Source organism: Euprymna scolopes, chromosome 10 (genome assembly GCF_053919585.1).
Source record: "Euprymna scolopes isolate OS-2025 chromosome 10, ASM5391958v1, whole genome shotgun sequence".
Classification (NCBI taxonomy): Eukaryota; Metazoa; Mollusca; class Cephalopoda; order Sepiida; family Sepiolidae; genus Euprymna; species Euprymna scolopes.
The window spans coordinates 47,206,151-47,211,668 of record NC_136491.1 but is presented as its reverse complement, the minus strand read 5'-3'; the positions used below and the strand labels follow the sequence as shown (position 1 = coordinate 47,211,668).

The 5,518-nt window shown below is 32.4% G+C and overlaps 1 non-coding gene across 1 annotated transcript; it reads left to right on the top strand.

Annotated features, from left to right (window-relative positions):
- The first annotated feature begins 3,393 nt into the window (after positions 1-3,393).
- Trnar-ccg (transfer RNA arginine (anticodon CCG)) lies at positions 3,394-3,466 on the top strand. Its single transcript has one exon. It is a non-coding gene; the product is annotated as a tRNA-Arg (tRNA).
- Positions 3,467-5,518: the final 2,052 nt, after the last annotated feature.

Below are 5,518 nucleotides of genomic sequence, written 5' to 3'. Positions count from 1 at the left end.
TATCGATAAATTGTCCAAAAACATTAATTCCTTCACTGGGCAGTTTTCTACCAGAAGAGATCGTTTTTTTCGTCGATATTTTCTTCGTTGGATTGACTGCACTTAATTCGAATGCTCATGACTTCCGGTTTCGTGATGGAGGCGTCAGCTAAGACGTTAAGTTTTTTTTTTGCTTTCTTTTCTTCCTTCGCGTTACGAGTTCGAGCCTGCCTGCCTGCTACCACTTTTTTTTAAACACCTCTCTCCACCCGAGTTGCCTACTGTTGTTTTGATTCCTCCCACCCCTGCTACTACCACTTTGTTTTTAACACCTCTCCACCCGGGCTTCCTTACTACACCACCTCTCCACACTTGGGTTAGTCTATAATAAGATGCGTTATACATGCGCCACAAGTCCTATACATTTCTTCATTTATCAGATTTCTTTCATTATTACGAATTTGCGACGATTCGAACCTACAATCTTTTTATCCGTAGTCATACCCGTTATTCATTGCTCCACAAGTCGTATGCTTTTCTATTCTTTCTTAACTTCTTTTCATCGGTGAAACTCTTTGGTGCATTGATAACAAAAATTTACGCACTTCTCTAGATTTGAATATGCAATCAGAAGCGTTATTTATCACGCCACACCTTCCATACGCTGTTGGATTTTCTTCAGATTCTATTCATCGGGCCACATATATAGTGCATTGAAAACATATAACGAACATGTTAGGAATCGAACCTGGGATCTTCTTGTCCGTAATAGGTCACGTTATCCATTGCGCCAGCTTCAAATTCTGGCAATTTTGTAATATCTTTTTAATGCTCTAATACTTTTTTTTTTCAGATTGTTTTCATCGGGGAATATACATAGTGCTTTGAAAAATTATCACGAACTTACCAGGATTCGAACCTGGAATATTATAATCTCTTGTCAGAAGCGTTATATATTGCACCACACGTCCCATATATTTTTGATATTTTTCCAGACTCTATTAATCGGTGAACTTATTTAGAGCATTAAAAAGATATTACAAAATTGCCAGAATTTGAAGCTGGTAACTTCTAATTCGTATTCCGGCGCCTTAGCCATTGCGTCACATATTTTCCTATAATTTCTCAGATTCCTGTAATCGGCGTGCATATTTAGTACATCAAATATATATTGTGAACTTGCTCGAACCCCGAATCTTCTGACTCGTAGTTTGGCGCTTTATCCATGCCCCTCAAGTCCCATACGTTTCTATACTTTTCAGTTCGAAAAACAAGTAGTTTTAGGTAGTATGTTAAAACACGAAAAATTATAGCAGCTCACATTTTCGGATTTCGATAATCGCTCAAAAATTGAAAATTAAACAAAATACTGGTACAAACTCGACCACTAAATTTCATATTAACATTTATTAGGTTGGTTTCTACCAAAATTTTGTTTAATTTTGAGCGATTATTGAGACTTTAAAGATGTTACCTTCTCATATCAACTATTTTTGGTCTAACATAACACTCAACACTACTTGTTTTTTTTTACCACAATTTCGTTTTGTTGTCTATAGTAAAGAATATAGAACCGTATGTGTTTCGTATTTATCTTAATGAGATAATGTCACTATGCTTGTTATTATGTTTACGACGTGCTTTTCGAGGCTGGTGAAACACTGTACGTGACTTCCTGCCACCTGCAGGTACATGCTGCCTCCGTAACTGTTTTAAAAGAAAAAGGGGAAAGGGTCATGGCCTTTCAAGACTTTTCGATCTCCCATTGAGTATGACTTCGAAGTGGGACGTAAAGACGTTTAGTGTTACCTTGTCGATGCGGATGTTCATTAAGTAAACGGAAGTCCGGTGACGAGCCAATTATCTGATTCGTCCAAGTGGGAAGTCGGTCCATGACACCTGTGACAACGACTCGAAGGACATCACAAAAACGAATCACTATCTTCCTTTTTATGTTTTGCACTCGCATTTTTTCCTTCTCTATTCTATTCCATCCGGTCCTCTGTTTAAACATGAACGAAAACATCGGTAACACAAATATATATATATATATATATATATATATATATATATATATATATATATATATATAGAGAGAGAGAGAGAGAGAGAGAGAGAGAGAGAGAGAGACAGAGAGAGAGAGAGAGAGACATATAGATAGATAATATATATATATATATATATATATATATATATATATATATATAGAGAGAGAGAGAGAGAGAGAGAGAGATGGGTATTGATATAGGTATATCGAAAGATACATTGATATATACACACAGCCATGGATATATATATATATATATATATATATATATATATATATATATATATATATATATATATACATATATATATATACATATACATATATATACGTATACATATGTATATACATATATATATACATATATATATACATATACATATATATACATATATATATACATATATATATACATATATATATACATATGCATATATATATATACATATACATATATATATACATATACATATATATATACATATATATTTAGTGGAAATGGTAATTAATAAGAACTGAAGAAAGTGCTCAATACTGTTGTAGAGCAAATATGCGTTTTATTTTTTATTACTATATCTTTCTGTTAAGTTACATTACTGTTTCAGCTCCTCGGCCGTTTTTTCGCCGTCTGTAGCTTCCTCAGACTTTTACAGAAATGTTCGCTTTTATCCCAAAATAGCGAACATTTCTGTAAGTCTGAGGAAGCTACAGACGGCCAAAAAAACGGCCGAGTAGCTGAAACAATGATGTAACTTAACAGAAAGATACGGTAATAAAAAATAAAACGCATATATATATACATATATATATATATATATATATATATATATATATATATATATAGTAATTTATAAAATATATATGGCGATTAAACTACACTGAATATTCGGCGTTTCATCCACTCTAGGATTCGTCAGGCTTATGCGCGAATTCTTTGGTTGTTTCTCGTTTTTATATGCTCCTCTTCTGTTGGGGATTTTAGTTAGCCAATCAGCTTTCTAGTATCCACCGCGCCCCTTCCTATCAGCCAATGGGCATGCATTTTATCGCATATTTATAATTAGCTCTACCTACGTATTGAACACTTTTGAAGTAAATACTTAAAGTTTACGCATAAATCTATACTTTCGTATATTAATTTATGTGAGTAAACGAAGTAGTTATATATATATATATATATATATATATATATATATATATATATATATATATATATATATATATATATATATATATATATATATATATATATATATATATATATATATATATATATATATATATATATATATATATATATATATATATATATATATATATATATATATATATATATTACAGGTTCTGATATATTACTAAAGCGTATAGGACTTGTGGCGCAGTAGATAACGCCTCTGACTCCGGATCAGAAGATTCCAGGTTCGAATCCTGGCGAGTTCGTGATGTTTTTATGTATATTCTAAGGGTATAGATCAATGCATACGCTTGAATACTGACATTTTGGGATACACAGAAGGACGGTTGGATATAATCATGACTTTCTTCTAATGGAAGCTCAATTGTGCGGTAAAATGCTTACATTTATAATTGTCATAAAGTCTCTTTACAATTATTACTATTTTTATTATTTTAGTTTTGTGCATTCTCTTTAATGTGTAACTATTTTATAGGGGTTTACTAAGTAACTTTCCTTCTATTAAAAACAAAAAAAAACAATAAACCATGACTAAAACAAGGAAATCTGGAAAATATATTTTATTATCTGTCTTCATAATACAGGCTGGAACGATAAAATTGTCGACATAGATGTTGCAAGTTGTGTACAAATCCCAATAGCAATAAGAGTATTCTATCATGCCTGAAAGTGACACAATGTTCAATGAACGAGATTGGAGATGCATCGCTGTACAACTCATACTCTCTACCAGACCAAGTTACGACAAGAGGACCACTGCCAGCACATTCAAAAAGCATTGCTGGATGGCCATGAACAACAGGGACGTGCCCAGGATGATGAAAACAAAGTTTCCGGCCACGGTTATTGTCTTTGGTTTGGTTACAAATGAGAGTCAATCCATGCCACTGTTACATGATAAGGGCTATCCCCTTTTCATGTAAGTAAAAAAATAAGGAATTAGTTAAATGTAAATATGAAATAGAATAGTCAATGATTCGAACTTGCTAAGCTAGATTTGGAATTGAAAATTCCAATTATAAGGTAAAATAAATACAGAGTGTTATTGAAATAAGGAATAGCAATTGTTTAGCTTACATATCTACATATGGAAAAGGAATGTAATAATGAAATTTGTTTCTGTGAAAATTAAAATTCGGAATTTAATCGGCAATTGAAATTGTAAACATATTTTGTAAAGAAGTTATTTCAAAAATAGATTACTGAACTCGGGGTCATGTTAAGTTTGGCAACGTGATGCATGTTAACCAACGTGCTTTATGAGCACATGTTTAATCATGCGATGATATGACGAGTTCTCAATATAGGTAGAGTTTTTAGAGGCAGTCTTAGAGAAGAAGGGAAAGAGGGGAGAAGAGCCTAGAGAGACGTGCTGACACCAACCCTTGGAAGCGGAGGTTGGAGAAGAAAAAGCCATGTAAAGAAACTTTGAATTCTTCAAGTGAAATCATGGACTGGTCATGAAATAAAGGACGTCATTATCTTTGTGTATCTGTGTCTTCGTGTTGATATTCAACAGAAAAGGTATTGTCGATTTATATTATAAGAACTTTGTGAAAATCATCATCTCAAAAATAGGTAATAAATATATATGTATCATTATTTATAGAACACTCCCGTTCATACAGAACTGTCTCTCTCTTTATATATACCTGTTTATGTCTCCAATATGCTATCTCTTACAACATGAACATCTTAAGACATATGAACACTCAACACATGAACACTCCTAAGTCTCTAGATATCACTCTAAGACGCTAATCTCTCACTAAAACTGTCTCAATCTCTCACTAAGACTCTCTGATACTAAGACGAACAACAAAAAATACAGAATATACGTTCTAATAATAACACTCAGTATGCAACATAAATGTAATTTGGTGAACGTGACTAGTCCACTCAAGCAAGGGTGGGTTTGAAAAAAAAAAAGAAACTGGCGTTACCACAGTACCAACGTAAGGGTTCATTACAACTAGATGATCACATAATGCGAAAAAAGAAAAAGAAAAAAAACAAAGGAAAAAATGCAAAACGAAATAAAACAATAATTAAGAAGATAAAAAAGAGAAGCACTCACACATACGCAGTATTAAAGAAGAAAAAAATGAACACACATACACACAATAGAGCAAAAGTACACAGGAAAATTAGAAAAAAGGCCGATATGCCGAAAATAGAAAACATACGTAATGAATGGAAAAAAAAAAATTTTCACCATGCATTTCATTCATTTAAAGATGGCTTAAATATACACACACACGCAGAAAGTTTAAGCAGAAAAATAAATAAAGAGATTG